Here is a 17,171-nt window from a genome sequence, read left to right as displayed (position 1 = left end):
GCAATACTTTATTAATCTCTCATGCATAACATAGAATGAAACATCAAGATATTACCAGAGATTGTAGCATCACTCTCGTTGGAGGGACTCAACGGGAGGAACAACCTTTCTGGTGCATCACAGGCGAAAGCGCGTCCGCTCCAGCAGCCTGGAAAGTTCCCTGTTGCCCCCCTTGAATCCCTGCTTTTTATAGTTGTTTATGTTTATAACATATTCCTTTAGAACAATACTGGCATATATCCAGGATTACTTTCGCAATCGCTCCCTGCTACATCCTGTGTATTTTGGCATCAACAACCCTTCAGTACTTTTCCAGTCATGAAAGAACGAGAACACATTACTTAACCCTTCCACTCCTCAAACTTGTCACATTCGTATCACAGGTCCTATCTAGGCTTATCTCTGGTTTTTCATTTTTTGCTACAGTTTCTCTGTCTAGCTACATTTCCTTCAGTGTTATGCTTTATGCTTGTTTGTTATAATCAACTCCTGGATTTCCTTATGCTCTGCCATTAACTTCTGATTCTTGAATGTCGGTCCTGATCTTGGTTTCAGCTTCTGTTTCCTTTATAAGTTGTGCCCCACCTGTTTGTTATGTTTGTCTCAGTCTGCAGTCTAAAAGGTATTTCTTTATCTCTGTTCCGTTTAGATTTAATGTTTAGTTTTCGTTTATTAGTAATTCAGTAGGCAGGGTTTAGCACTAGGACCCATCGAATATTGCAGTACTTCGCCAGAGTAGTGGGCTAAGCCAGGGCTTTGTTTTGAATCTAGGAGCCAGAATTTTTTTTAACCCCTTGATGACAATTGCCGGTCCGGGCACGTCATGGAAAAACAAGTCGTTTCCTGTGCAACGTGCCAGGACCGTCATTTGTTAAAACGGGTAAAAAAAAAAAAAAAAAAAAAAAAAAAAAAAAAAAAAAAAGACCCGTGATCGATTTTTACTCCCAAACGCCGTTGCTGTAATGCCTCGATCGGCACCAGGGGCCATGTCTGGCCCCTCCCCGGGGCGTCAACATCCGCCATACAATGTATGGCGTCGGACGCCCGTTTTAAAAGCATTAGCACATTAGCTTAAAACAATTCTCGCATGGAAAGAAGTACTGGCATATTAAATGCCCATGGGGTGTCTACTTTTAAAAAATGTATGATTTGATGGGGTAAATTGAATTGGCCGGATTCAACAATGTCCCAATTAACACGGGGGGAAGGATGGCCACACATCTAATTTCCAATTAGAAAAATGCACACGTACCAAATGTGGCCTTTTAGTTCCCCGCAAAAATTACAAACCCATGCATGTGGGGTATCACTGTACTAAGGAGATGTTGCTGAACACATATTGGGGTGTCGTGTGACAGCGGCATATACCAGGAGCTGTAAATTCATACATAACATAGGTGTGTGGGGGAAAAATACACACAAAAGAATACTACTGCAAACTTTGAAAAAATTCTGGTGGTAAAATGTGTGCATGCAAAGAGTTAAAATACCAGCATTTAAAATACCCTGGGGTGTCTAGTTTTCAAAAATATATGGTTTTGTTGGGCACACTGAAATAGCCTGGCTCAAAGATGTACCAAATAAGGCATGGGCAGTGGATCCCCAAATGCCAAAGTTCAACATTGAAAATGTGCATGCCCCAAATGTGGCCCTTTTGCCCCCAAACAGCCAGGCAAAATCATTCATGTGAGGTATCGCTGCACTCAGGAGATGTTGCTAAACACATATTGCGGTGTTTTATGATAGTGACATATACCAGAACCTGTTTATTCATACCTAAAGTAAAGTGTGTGAAAAAACAAATGCAAAAAAAATTACTACCATAAAGTTTGACAAAGGCTGATGGTAGAATTAGTGCTTGGAAAGGGTTAAAATACTAGCATTTGGAATACCCTGGGCTGTCTAGTTTTTAAAAATATATGACTTGATGGGGTAAATTGCATTGGCCGGCTTCAAAGATACCCGAAATGGCACATGGGGGGGGAAGAATTACCAGATTTGGAAAAAATGGCTTTGAAATAGCAAAACGCTACCTGTACTTTTTGCCCCATAATGTGTAGAAAAAAGCAAAAAAACATAAAAACATTGTGTATTTCTAAACTAAGGACAAATAGTAGAATCTATTTAGCAGGTTTTTTCATTACCTTTTATAGATGAGTAAAAGATTTTTCAACTAAAAGTTAGAAACAGTCATTTTTTTCTAAATTTTTCACCATATTTTATACTTTTTTTAATAGTAAATAATATGATACAATCAAAACAATGTCATCTAAAGAAAGCCCTTCTTGTCCTGAAAAAAACAATATGTGTGTGGGTTCAGTAAACGGGAAAGAAGAAAATTACAGCTAAACACGAGCAGCGAAGGGTACAAAAAGTAAAATCAGCCTTTGTCACGAAGGGGCTAAACTAACATTTTTAATTTTTGTCGTTGAAAATAATGATGTCCCAAGGGAATTCCCCCCTCGCCCCTAAATACAGGTCCACTTTCCTCGAACCCCTAACAATTTTTTTTTTTAACTTACATTTTCGCTTTTCTTTTTTTCCCGCTCTCCTCCGACACGAGGAACTCTTCTGTGAGCTTAAAATGGCCAGAGTCTTACCACCTCACCTTGCGGCCACACCACGTGAACGTTGGTCTGCCAGCGCACGCGGTGGCCCGGTCCGTGGGCCGGCAGACCAACGTTCACGTGTGCACGCAGGCCGCTTTAATTTTATTAGGCAGCCGGCTTGCACACCGTGCTGCACCGTGATCAGTGCCAGTATGGCCTTGCTCACGCGGGTCACACATTGAAGTCCGGTAGGACGCATGTCCATCCTCCCCAGATATGCCACATACCCCCAGATATGCCATAGTGCCCTCATAGATTCACAGACAACACCATTATAAATAAATACAGGATTAATCTTCACTGCACCCAGGATTTAGATTGCCTTTAGTTTGCACCCCTGTACCTCTAACTGCATCTTAAGGTTACCTTATTAAATTAAACTCTCAGTCTTCAGCATTAAATTAACCCTAAAGACCCCATCAACCATAACTGCCCCTTAATTAACACTAAAGACCCAATCAGCCAGCCATAACTGCCCCTAAATTAACCCTAAAGACTCCATCAACCATAACTGCCCCTAAATTAACCATCACCTCCCCTAACTTTCAGCAGCGCAAATATTAATTTTATGCCCTTTATTGGTTGATGCCAAAAGAGGCACCTGCAGGTGACCAATACAGTGGCTTGCACAGACCTTTAACTCCTGGAACCTCCAAGCGACTCTATTGGTCGCTGGCAGGGAGCTCCTTCATTGGTTGATACCAGAGGATCTCCCTGCTAGCGACAAATACAGTCACTCGCACCGACCTTTAAGTCCTGAAGCAGGGAGACCCCAGGCCGAGTTTCGCCGTCAGGATTTTAAAAGTTCGTACGAGTGACTCTATTGAGCGCCAACAAGGGGATCGTCTGACATCAACAATTGAAGAGCTGCTGCGTACCGTGTTAACCCCATAAAAACGAACACAAAGAATGTACACGAATATTAGCCAGAACCGAACACAGGAACGGAATTCGTAGAAAACGAAGATTTTTTCCCCCCACAAAGACTTGGCCAGCACCCAAGGCTAGCGTGGACCATCATTAGGATGTTTAGACGTATAGAGATGTTTTGAGTGTTGTGTCGACAGTAGTGTTGACCTCAGTGTTAAGTGATTACGGATATCTACCTATTTCTTTATCGAGTTAGGAGTTGGTTTAGACATTTTATAAAAGGTTACGTTTTAATCTTGTGGAAGGTTCCTATGCCCATTTATTACAGCCACTGCTGGCCCACTGTGTAGAACATTCCTGAGTAAAATTAAAAAATAAAAAAAAATTAAAAAATTTAATTTAGTTTTCATACTAGCAGTCAATTATATTTTGTGTGTTTGTACAGTTTTAAATAGCCCTACTTATCAGGCAGAGAAAGGGGGAATCCTGATTAAACTGACATACGGTAAAAATGGCAAACAAATACTATCTCTTATTTATAATCGCACCAACAATTTAAGTATTTACTAAAAACTCTTGGTACTGAAGAGACCAATATGGAAAGTTTTCCCCCCCGTCAGTACAGTATTAGATAATATGTAAGGGATTACATTAAACATTATGTACATTGGATATTACTATAATCAGGGGATGTTAGCAAACATGTATTGCATCATTGTTCAATATTATCATCTGCTGTGTAAAAGGAATGCTAAAGAAATTGCAAAACATGACTCTGTTTTATCTTAGTATAGTTTGTTTTTTTCTTCTTTTTTACATACTAGCACTAATGGTTTTTATGTTGTGCGTGTTTCCATGGTTTCCATTATTTGTCCTGAAAAAAACATATGCCTATTATGTGTGGGTCCAGGGCCGGCCTTTGGGGTGTGCGACCTGTGCGACCGCACAGGGCGCCACACTCCAGGGGGCGCCGCTGCCGCCAGCAGCGTACCTAGCGGCGGGGGGGGGGGCGAGCGGCACCCGGTGCCGCTCATCAGGGGGGCGAGCGGCACCCCTCCAGAGACGGACAGTAATGTCCGCCGCTGGAGGAGCAGGCTCGCAAGGGAGCGATATCGGAGGTCTTTAACAGACCTCCGGCTCCCTTGAGTGACTTTAAGCCGGTTCAAGGATCTTCCTTGAACCCGGCTTAACATCACTCAAGGGAGCCGGAGGTCTGTTAAAGACCTCCGATACCGCTCCCTTGTGATCCGCGCGGCAACAGCTGCTGTGCGCCGGGATTTGCTGTCAGATCCCGGCGCACAACACTGAAGCCGCGCCCACCGTTGTCCGTGCCCTCTGACCCGGAAGAAGACAGAAGAACTGAAGAAGAAGAAGAACGAAGAGCAGGAAAAGGAGCTGTAAGGAGAAAAGAGGAAAGGTAGGAAAGCATTCAGTGAGAGTGGATTGGTATGTGTGTGGATTGGTATATATGTGTGGATTGGTGTATACGTGTGGATTGGTGTATACGTGTGGATTGGTGTATATGATCTAATTATGCTGTAAAAGTACATCATAACTCCCATCATTCTATACTGTTCCATACAGTGGCAGAGCTGGGAGGCAGAGGCCTTGCACCCCCACCGCAGGACTCCTGAAAGGTAAGTGAACCTCAAAGAGGGAAAGGGTAGATAGTTAGGAGGGCGTATATAGGGAGAAGGGAGTGAGACAGGGGAAAGAGGGTATCATACTCCTATCGTGCCAAGTCTGCGAGTAAATCCTGGAATCTGGGTATGCCTGGGCATGATAGGAATGTGATTGCTGTTAATCATATATATATATATATATGATATATATAGACTTGAAAACCGAAGTTGTTTGTGTGGTTATTTGGAAAGTCCCTGGAGTGCCGGTAACTATTTTTGGACTTTATATATAATATTATTTAATTGTTTTCTCCTATTTTGGTGTGTTACTTACTTTAAATAAAAGTGTTAGATTTTTTATGGTGTTGGGGGGGTCATATTCGGTTTTGGCCAGGTAAATGCTGCACTTTCGGTTTCAGTCCAGAATTCGTTTCGGTGCATCCCTACTACTAAGCCAGACAATTAAGTGGTAGGCCTAGACCACATCAATGTTTGGCATAGTATATAGTGATTGGGGTTTTGTTACAAGTTTTTATTCCTTTCTTTTTTTGGGATGGGGGGGCGCCAGAGGAGTAGTCCGCACAGGGCGCCAGAACACCTAAGGCCGGCTCTGTGTGGGTCCATCAATCATGAAAAAGGAGACCCTTGATTTAACAAACAAAAAAATAAATATGGTACTTAGTATAGCAAAAACCTTGGTACGTTTGTGAACGTTGTTAACGTGTGTGTGTCAGTATATGGAACTAAAGCATCAGGGTGGGCATAATTGCGACAGAGAGGAGTGCGTGTGGTATTAGAATAAGTTTGCAAGTTAGTAAGTTAAAGTGTGTTAGTGTTCACATACTACGTGCTAGTGTTTTACTTTCAGGATACTGCAACCACATGCCATTAACCGTAGGCTCACTCCTGCTGGGACTCTAAGCTTAGCTGACATGCACACTACACAAATAGCTGAAAGCAAAGGCAGAGAGAAAATTCTGAAGAATCCCTTTATACATCTGCATGCATGCAAAAGCCAAAGCATTGATTTAATGGAGTGCATTTCAGTGCTTGTGATGTCCCTGTATTCAATGACAACGCCCTAAAAAGAGAAATACTACATATTTCCAAAATGCAATGTAATAACATTGTTATATTAAGAAAGATATACGTTTAGTTATTATTACAAGCAGAAACACGCAGTAAAACACAACTGTTACACAAAAGGAACAAATTAATAGCTTAAACTATTTCAACGATCCAGAAGCAGATGATCATTTGTGACAGAGACAGAACATATTCTTACATCGGGTATGTTACAGTACACCGGAAGATCATTTGTTATAACATTGTTTTGCTTTTTTTTTTTACATATTTAAGCGTCATAGACCTACGACTTTGAATAATAAACATAACAAAAATGTTAGTCCTTACCTTAGCTCCCCTGAAAAGTCCCCCTTAACCAGACAGATTATAATATTTTAGCACCATTCTTCAGTAATAACTTGCATAAGATGTTTTCCTAGCTCCTAAAATACGGAAGAAGGGCGGAAGTTACGTTGATGTGGGTCGCGTCCGGGCAAGTGCGGGATTTGCTCGTATAACACAGATTGCTTTGCCTAAATAGTGTATTAATAGCGGTTTAAGCAATTTGTTACTTTTTGTTTATAGGTAAATACATGCATGGTAAGTCATATAATTGTGTTTAACAAAAATCTATAATTTTAACGTAATAAAGAAATCCAGACCAGACTATCGCTTTTATATTTTCCTTTGGGACCAAGACACTTGAAATTTACAGTTCATTTTTCTTTTATTCTGACTTCAACTGATGTATTAAAGCGGAAGTTCCACTCAAAATTATATTTTTCTGGTTGAGTATAAAATACAGTGCATACAGCAATGCATGTAACCACTGACAAAACATACATTTTGCTACCATAAACTTTGTTTATCTCTGAGCCTGTAGGCGCTAGGCCGTCGTTAGCGGATTTTTTTATGGTAATGCTAATGATGTCCATTCCTTCATAGTCTTTCATTATTCAGAGGTCTCAAAGACATGCCCCTCTATTATTTCTGAGAATATGGTGCATTTTACTGTGGAAATTTAAAGCTATAGCACCCCAAATATCAGCCCAATACATAGCAACTGGCATTTTTCAACATTCTACAGAGGGTTAAAAAAAATTCCCCCATTGGACCAATATATTTACACTGCACATATCTCAAGCACACCCCCTTCTATTATTTCTGAGAATATGGTGCATTTTTACTGTGAAAATGTAAAGCTATAGGGCCCCAAATATCAGCCCAGTAGACAGCAACCGTCATTTTTCAACATTCTACAGGGGGTTGAAAAAAATTCCCCCATTGGACCAATACAGTTACACTGCAGATATCTCAAACACATGCCCTTTTATTATTTCCGAGAATATGGTGCATTTTTACTGTATTTGGGGTGCTATAGCTTTAAATTTCCACAGTAAAAATGCACCATATTCTCAGAAATAATAGAGGGGCATGTGTTTGAGATATCTGCAGTGTAACTGTATTGGTCCAATGGGGAAATTTTTTTAACCCTCTGTAGAATGCTGAAAAATGCCAGTTGCTGTCTACTGGGCTGATATTTGGGGCGCTATAGCTTTAAATTTCCACAGTAAAAATGCACCATATTCTCAGAAATAATAGAGGGGGTTGTGTTTGAGATATGTGCAGTGTAACTGTATTGGTCCAATGGGGGAATTTTGTAATATATGCAGAAATGTTATAAAAGGTAATTTGCTAGATATGAGCGGATATATACCTTTAATTTGTTTAATAAACGTATCTAATTTTGCAGGGAGATATATTTGTGTGAGAACTCTGCAAAATCCACTAACAATTGTAACATTATATGATTATTATCACATTTCCAGGTCTACTGCAGCTTTTGCTAATCTAAAGAAAAAGCGTCTGATGGCATGACCACTGATTTGAAAGGTATATAATAATGTATGGAAACATAGCATTGCAGGTATAAACCAACAGAACACACAAACCCAGCATTGCAGGTATATATCAACTGGAAATCACATGTACACTCAGCACTGAAGGTATAGATCAAATAAACAACACATGGAAACAGCACTCCAGGTATTGATCAACTGAATAAGACATACAAATCCTATATTTGCAGGTAAACATAAATAATGTATGGAAATATAGCCGATACAGATCAACAGAATAACACAAAACCCAGCTTTGCAGGTATATATGAATTGGAAATTACATATAAACTCTGCATTAAAGGTATAGATAAACCCCCCTAAATTACAGGCATAGATCACTGGTCACACACCCCAAAGCCAACCCTGGCGTCCATATTGCCCACATAGAACCTGACCACCCTGCGGGTTACTGCAGTTTTTTCTGAAGTAATACTGCCGTTTTTTGGACATGAAAAAACTGCAATACTGCACTTTTACTGCAGTATTACTGCACATTTACTGCAGTTTTACTGCATTTGTACTTCACTGTACTGCAGTTTTACTGCAGTTATTTTTGTACGGAAGTACAAATGCAATAAAGCTGCGGTACATTGAAGCACAACTGTAGGTTTGCAATATAAAAAAAAAAGTGCAGTAAAACTGCAGTACAGTGAAGTACAAATGCAGTAAAACTGCAGTAAATGTGCAGTAATACTGCAGTAAAAGTGCAGTATTGCAGTTTTTTCATGTCCAAAAAACTGCAGTATTACTTCAGAAAAAACTGCAGTAATTTTTCGTAAGGGCAGCACCCAAATTACACGTACATAGGACGTGCCATCTTTGTCGCCAAACAGCCCAGCATGAGTCAACATTGTCCCCAAACAGCTGAACGTACGCCATGTTTGTCCCATAAACACGCTACCTGTGCCATCTTTGTCCCCATTGCCTAAACACCCTGCTTATACAATCTTAGCTTTTTTGACAAATCAATAATACACCTATGATTCACAAACACTTTTACAGTCACTCACTAATTCACACAATCATTTATTCTTTCACACAAATTATTTACACATATTCATTAATGTATCCACACATTAATCCATTCATTCTCTCTCTCATTCTTTCAATATTCTTGCCACCCTCCTTTCTCCCTATCTACCCCCTCTCCCTCGCTATCTATCCTATCTAACCCCTCTCCATCCCTCCCTCCCTACCCCCTCTCCCTCCCTATCTACCACCTCACCCTCCCTATATACCCCCTCTCCCTCCCAATCTATCCTATCTACCCCCTCTCCCTCCCAATCTATCCTATCTACCCCCTCTCCCTCCCAATCTATCCTATCTCTCCCCTCTCCCTCCCAATCTATCCTATCTCTCCCCTCTCCCTCCCAATCTATCCTATCTCTCCCCTCTCCCTCCCAATCTATCCTATCTCTTGTAGAAGTCCAGCGGTGCGATCGCGAAGTCCCTGTCTCCCTGGTTCTGCCGCAGTGTGCGCGGCTTCACCGTTGAGCGCCGGATATGACATCATATACCGGCGCTCAACTTGAAATGCCGGCACTGCGACCAAGGCAGAGGCCTCGCGGAGAAGAGTGAGAGGCGCCGAACGGTTTCTGAAAACGTATTCCTCAGCGACCGTTCGGCACCTCTATCTCCCCTCCGCGTCTATTACAAAAAAAAAAAAGACGACGTTTCAATTGGGGGGGCACAGCATGATGTAGGGGGGGCCATGGCCCCCTCTGGCCCCCCCCCTGCCGACGCCACTGGTGATAGCATGGATGTGTAAGTAGGGGGGCATGGCACAGGGAGGCTGTAAGTGATGTGTATGTATTGGCTGCTTGTGCATGATAGGAGTGTGATTGCTGTATTAAATATATATGATTGTTAACATGCCCATGTTCTAGCATGTACTGGCTGACTTGACATGATGTTGATATGTTATTGAATTTGTTTGTCCAATTTTGGTGTGTTACTTTTTATAAGTGTGGTTAACACAGCAAAATTGGACAAAAAATGCAATAACAATATTCATATATATACAGTATCTCACATGTTTGTAAATATTTTATCTTTTCATTTGACAACACTGAAGAAATGACACTCTGCTACAATGTAAAGTAGTGAGTGTACAGCCTGTGTAACAGTATTAATTTGCTGTCCCCTTAAAATATCTCAACACACAGCCATTAACTTTGGCAACAAAAGTGAGTACACCCCCAAGTGGAAATGCCCAAATTGGGCCCAATGTGTCAATATTTTGTGTAGCCACCATTATTTTCCAGCACTGCCTTAACCCTCTTGGGCATGGAGTTCACAGGTTGTCACTGGAGTCCTCTTCCATGACGACGTCTGGGTCTTTCTGGTGCCGCCATCGCCCATATGAGACTTCAAAAATTATTCCTGATTCATTCGTCCTCTAGTAATAATAAATTGAGTTTCCACAGACCATTCCTAGTTTTTGATTCATTAGGAATTAAAAAGCTAGTTTTTAAAAGCTTATGGTCTGACAATACAGTATCTTCTAAAAACATGTCCTGGAGATTGAAACCAGCAGAGGACAACATTAAATCAATGTGGGAGCTGACCTGGCCATTAGACTATGTACAGTATCTCACAAAAGTGAGTACACCCATCACATTTTTGTAAATATTCTATTATATCTTTTCATGTTACATAGTTACATAGTTCATAAGGTTGAAAAAAGACCCAAGTCCATCAAGTTCAACCCTTCTACCTAACCTTCCTATTCTTGATCAAGAAGAAGGCAAAAAAACCCCTAATTAAGCTATTTTGAATTCTGCCATCAGGGGGAAAAAATTACTTCCTGACTCCGAGAGGCAATCAGATTTCTCCTTGGATCAAGAAGCTCTAAAATAGTAATGTTATTCTATTTATATCCCTGTATATCATGCCTTTCTAAGAAAATATCGAGGCCCCTTTTGAAGGTATCTAATGTATTGGATAACACTACCTCCCTTGGAAGTGAATTCCATACCTTAATTGTCCTCACTGTGAAGAATCCCTTCCTTTGTCATCTATGAAACCTGTGCTCTTCCAGTCTCAGAGGGTGACCTCTTGTTCTTTGTATATTTCTGTTAATGAACAGGTCACCGAAGAGCTCTTTATATTGGCCCTGCATATATTTGTATAATGTTATCATATCCCCTCTGAGACGACGTTTTTCCAGTGTATATAATTTTAACTTTTTTAGTCTCTCTACATAACTAGTATCCCCCAATCCCCTTATTAATTTCGTAGCCCTCCTTTGCACTTTTTCTAATTCCATAATGTCCTTTTTGAGGACAGGTGCCCAGAATTGTACCACATATTCAAGGTGAGGTCTTACAAATGACCTGTAAAGAGGCAAGATGATATCCTCCTCCTTTGAGTCAATACCTCTTTTTATGCATGGCAAAACCTTATTGGCCCTCGCAGCTGCTTGCTGGCATTGCGCACTGTTGTCAAGTCTGTTGTCAACTTATTCCTAAATCCTTCTCATTGGTAGTTTCCCCCAAGGATATTCCATTTAAAGAATAGGTTGCATTTTTATTATTTTTACCATAATGCATAACTTTGCATTTCTCTATATTGAACCTCATCTGCCACTTGCACGCCCAGTCCCCAACTCTGTCTAGATCTTCCTGCAATGAAGAAACATCAAGATTAGTCTGAATTACCCGGCCTAATTTTGTGTCATCAGCAAAAACTGTGACATGGCTCTCAATGCAGCTTGGGAGATCATTTATAAATAAATTAAAAAGAAGAGGACTGAGGACAGACCCCTGAGGCACTCCATTTAATACCTGCGTACAGGCTGAGAAACATCCATTCACAACAACCCTCTGCATTCTATCTTTTAGCCAATTTCTGATCCACATACAGACATTTGCCCCTAAACCTATTTCTGTTAATTTATAGAGTAGCCTTTTATGCGGAACCGTATCAAACGCCTTGGCAAAGTCCAGATAAATCAAATCTACAGCCAACCCCAGGTCTATATTTTTACTAACTTCTTCATAGAATGCTAATAGGTTGGTTTGACAAGACCGGTCTTTCACAAATCCATGTTGACTACTACTAATTGGATTATGGATCAAGATATGATCTTGAATGTATACCTTTAGCAACCCTTCAAATAATTTCCCTACTACCGATGTTAAGCTTACTGGCCTGTAATTGCCCAGTTGAGATTTTGATCCCTTTTTAAATATGGGCACAACATCTGCCTTGCGCCAATCTAATGGAACTATGCCCGAGCTGAAAGAATCCCTAAAGATTAGTAATAATGGTTGGGCCAGAATTAGGCTTAGCTCCTTCAGTACCCTTAGGTGTATACCATCTGGTCCAGGGGCCTTGTCTACCTTAACAGTATTTAATTGCTTGAGTACTTTTTCTTTTGTCAGCCAATCCCATGTTTGCTGCAATGGTTCCTTAAAATTAGCCAGCAGGGGCTCCGTCATTGGTTCTTCCTTGGTATAAACAGAAGAAAAAAAAGCACTTAAGATGTCAGCTTTCTCTCTGTCCTCACTAACCAAATTTCTCTACATTTCTCTACCTTTAACTTTTTTCCATTCACATACTTGAAAACTTTCTTGGGATTGGTTTTACTTTCCTTGGCAATAAGTTTCTCATTTTCTAGTTTAGCCATTTTAATCTCCTTTTTGCAGGCTTTGTTGGCATCTTTGTATGCCATAAATGATACTACCGACCCCTCGCTTTTATAATGCTTAAATGCCAATTGTTTATTCCTTATTTCCTGTTTTACTTTCCAGGTAAGCCACATTGGTTTTGATTTGTTTCTTTTGTATTTGTTTCTCATATATATTGGGATGTGTAACTTTGCAATATGTGCTTAAAGGTATTCCATTTGTCCTCTGTGTTTAAACCAGAGAACAATCCATCCCAGTCTATACATTCCATGGTGGACCTTAGCCTGTCAAAGTTTGCCCTTCTGAAATTAAGTGTTTTGGTAGAGCAGTTACCCATTTGCTTTTTGGAATTAATCTCAAATGAAACCATGTTATGGTCACTATTTCCCAAGTTTTCTCTTAATTTAATGTTTGAGATAAGTTCCTCATTGTTAGTTATTACCAGATCTAGACAGGCATCCATTCTGGTTGGGGTCTCTACTAATTGCGACATAAATTGGTCATTAAGCAGGTTCAGAAAGTTGCTGCCCTTAGTGGAACGAGTTCCACTATTCCAATCTATATCTGGGTAATTAAAATCTCCCATGATCAAAACTTAATTTCTATTTGCAGCCTTTTCAATTTGAAATAGCAGCTGATCTTCCCCCTCATTACTAATGTTGGGTGGCTTGTAGCATACACCCACAAGTAATGTGTGACTCTTTCTACTATCTAGGTTAATCTCTACCCACAGCGTCTCCACATTACTACTGTCATCATGCACATCTTCCTTAATACTGGGCTTTAGTTTAGGGTTTGCATATAAACAAATCCCTCCCCCTTTTCTATTTACTTTGTCCCTTCTAAAAAGTGAATATCCTTGTAAATTTACTGACCAGTCATGCGTATCATCCCACCACGTTTCCGTGATACCGATCAAGTCATATTGTTCATTACTTACCAATATTTCCAGCTCACCCATTTTGTTTGCCAAGCTTCTCGCATTTGCTAAAAGACATTTAAGGTTACTACCCATTTCTGGTGTAACAGTTGACAAATAATTCTTGACAGCAGGTTTTGTACTATGCAACGCCATATTGTCTGTGCTAACCCCACCAGTGCTCTCACCCCCTTTTCCCATATCTAGACCCCCTTCCGAGTCTACTCTAGCTAGCACTTCATTTCTATCTTTATCCTCCCCCCCAGAGCCTAGTTTAAAAGATCCTCAATTCCCCTAGCCATCCTCTCCCCTAGCACTGCAGCCCCCTCCTCATTGAGGTGCAGTCCATCCCTGCTGTAGAGTCTGTAGCCGACTGCAAAGTCTACCCAGTTCTCCAAAAACCCAAATCCCTCTTTCTTACACCACGCTCTTAGCCACGCATTGATCTCCCTAAGCTCCCACTGTCTCCCTGAAGTACCGTGTGGTACTGGTAATATTCCAGAGAACATTACCTTGGAGGTCCTTTGCCTAAGTTTCTGACCTAGTGCCCTAAACTCATTTTTAAGGACCCCCCACCTGCCCTTAACTATGTCGTTTGTACCAACATGTACTACGACCGCTGGATCATCTCCAGCCCCTCCCAACAATCTGTCTACCCTGTCCACAATATGTCCCGTAACGGAGGCTGTCTGTGCGCATCGTGCAGACCCCCACCGGCTGACAGAGAATTGAGGTCTCCTGCAGAGGATCATCCTCTCTGTCAGCTGGTGGGGGTCTGCATCGCACAGACAACCTCCATTACTGTCCTTCACTTACGCTGAGGCTTCTATGAAGCTGCAGTGTAAGTGCCTGTCAGCAACGGAGGTTCACAAAATACCAGGGAGTCGGGAGAGAGGCAGAGTGGTGTATGGGAGGGGGAAGGAGTCAGAGGGGTGTATGGGAGCCACCCTCCCATATACCACTCTGGCTCCTCCCCCTCCCATACGCCACTCTGCCTCTCTACCCGGCTCCCTTGTGTCTTGTGAACCTCTGTTGCTGACAGGAGGCAGAGTGGAGTATGGGAGGGGGGAGGAGGCAGAGTGGAATATGGGAGGGGGGAGGAGGCAGAGTGGAGTATGGGAGGGGGGAGGAGGCAGAGTGGTGTATGGGAGGGGGGAGGAGGCAGAGTGGTGTATGGGAGGGGGAGGAGTCAGAGTGGTGTATGGGAGGGGGGAGGAGGCAAAGTGGTGTATGGGAGGCGGGAGTAGGCAAAGTGGTGTATGGGAGGGGGGAGGAGGTAGAGTGGAGTATGGGAGGGGGGAGGAGGCAGAGTGAAGTATGGGAGGGGGAGGAGGCAGAGTGGAGTATGGGAGGGGGGAGGAGGCAGAGTGGTGTATGGGTGAGTTATAGTGGTGTATGGGGGGTATAATGAATTTCAGGGAGGCAGAATGGCATATCTGGGGGAGTTAGAGTGGTGTATAGGGGAGGTAGAGTGGTGTATGGGGAGTATAATGAATTTCAGAGTGGCATATCTGGGGGAGGCAGAGTTGGCTCAGTTGGATATCACTGGCATATAAGGAGTATAAGGCATATCGGGGGCACAGTGGAATCTCTGGCATATAAGAGGTATAAGGCATTTATGGGGCAGAGTGGCAGGCTGGGGGTTAGATGTGCATAACTGGGGGCAGTTTGGTAAATAAAAGAAAATATAAACAAGGCTTTTTTCTCAGTTTTTATTAAATATGAAAAATAGTTAACATATGAATTAATATTTACTAATAACTTTGTATTAAAACCTAGTTTGAGAAACACTGTGTTTGGGTTCTTGTAGCTTTTATTATTATGTCAGTAAAATAAGAAGGTGAATAGCAAGAGGCCATTGCAATAAAGAGATGAAAGTGTAAATTGTACGTTTTTTATTACATTATTTTAAATTAAAAAAAATTGCATTTTTTATCCGATTAATCGATTAATTGAAAAGATAATCGGCCAACTAATCGATTATTAAAATAATCATTAGTTGCAGTCCTACAGATTACCCTATCAACCTTCCTTATAATTGAATCCCCTACCACGAGCACCTGTCTAGCCTTCCTAGCCTTCTGGCTCCCCACTATGCTGGAGAGGCTACTCTCCTGGCTGCTAGGAGAGTCAGCCTGCCCCAGAAATGCTTCCTCTGAGCTGGTCTCCCCAGCATCTTCGCACAAACTGGCAAACATGTTGGGGTGATCTAGCCCAGAACAAACCTCCCTAGCTCTCCGGCCCCTGCTGCCCCTTACACAACTAACCCAGCTTTCTGCCCTCGAGACCTCTTCTTCCCCATCTCCACCCCCCTCAGCACTGGCCCCAGCCAATGCCTGCTCTGTAAGCAGCATAGCTCCTCTCCATGTTGTCTATGTCTCTCAGTGTTGCCAGTTGCCTCTTTAGATCTATCACAGTACATTCCAAAAAAGCAACATGCTCACACTTGCAACAGCGGTATGCCCCCTGGGGAGCTCGCTCCAAGAGCACATACATTTTGCAAGACATGCACTGAGTGGCATTATCCAACATGCCTACTAATGTAAGACGCAAAATATATATAAATATATTATATGGAATTACCCTCCTTTTTGCTTTTTAACTCCTTCTTTGCTTGTAACTCCTCACTTAGAGATGTCATTTAGGAGATTCGCCCCAGCTCAGGATTCGCTTGTGTGTCCAAGCTAAATGCAACGGCAAAAAGCCAAGCAGAACTCACAGTGACAACACTGAAGAAACGACACTCTGCTACAATGTAAAGTAGTAGTAGTATAACAGTGGAAATTTGCTGTCCCCTCAAAATAACTCAACACATTAATGTCTAAACCTTGGCAACAAAAGTCAGTACACCCGTAAGCAGAAATGTCCAAATTGGGCCCAAAGTGTCAATATTTTGTGTGGCCACCATTATTTTCCAGCACTGCCTTAACCCACTTGGGCATGTAGTTCATCAGAGCTTCACAGGTTGCCACTGGAGTCCTCCATGACAACATTACGGAGCTGGCAGATGTTAGGGACCTTGCGCTCCCCCACCTTCTGTTTGAGGGTGCCCCACAGATGCTCAATAGGGATTAGGTCTGGATACATGCTTGGCCAGTCCATCACCTTTACCCTCAGCTTCTTTAGCACGGCAGCGGTCGTCTTGGAGGTATGTTTGGGGTCGTTATCATGTTGGAATACTGTCCTGCGGCCCACTCTCCGAAGGGAGGGGATCATGCTCTACTTCAGTATGTCACAGTACATGTTGGCAATGATGGTTTCGTCAATGAACTGTAGCTCTTCAATGCCGGCAGCACTCATGCAGGCCCAGATTATAACACTCCCACCACCATGCTTGACTGTAGGCAAGACAAGCTTGTCTTTGTACTCCTCACCTGGTTGCCGCCACACACGCTTGACACCATCTGAACCAAATAAGTTTATCTTGATCTCATTGAACCACATGACATGGCTCCAGTAATCCATGTCCTTAGTCTGCTTGTCTTCAGCAAACTGTTTGCAGGCTTTCTTGTGCATCATCTTTAGAAGAGGCTTCCTTCTGGGACCAATTTGAT

This window comes from Sceloporus occidentalis, unplaced genomic scaffold, assembly GCF_023333645.1.
Source record: "Sceloporus occidentalis isolate IW3139 unplaced genomic scaffold, rSceOcc1.0.p SCAF_124, whole genome shotgun sequence".
In the NCBI taxonomy this organism is placed as follows: Eukaryota; Metazoa; Chordata; class Lepidosauria; order Squamata; family Phrynosomatidae; genus Sceloporus; species Sceloporus occidentalis.
Note: the sequence above shows the minus strand (reverse complement) of the source record.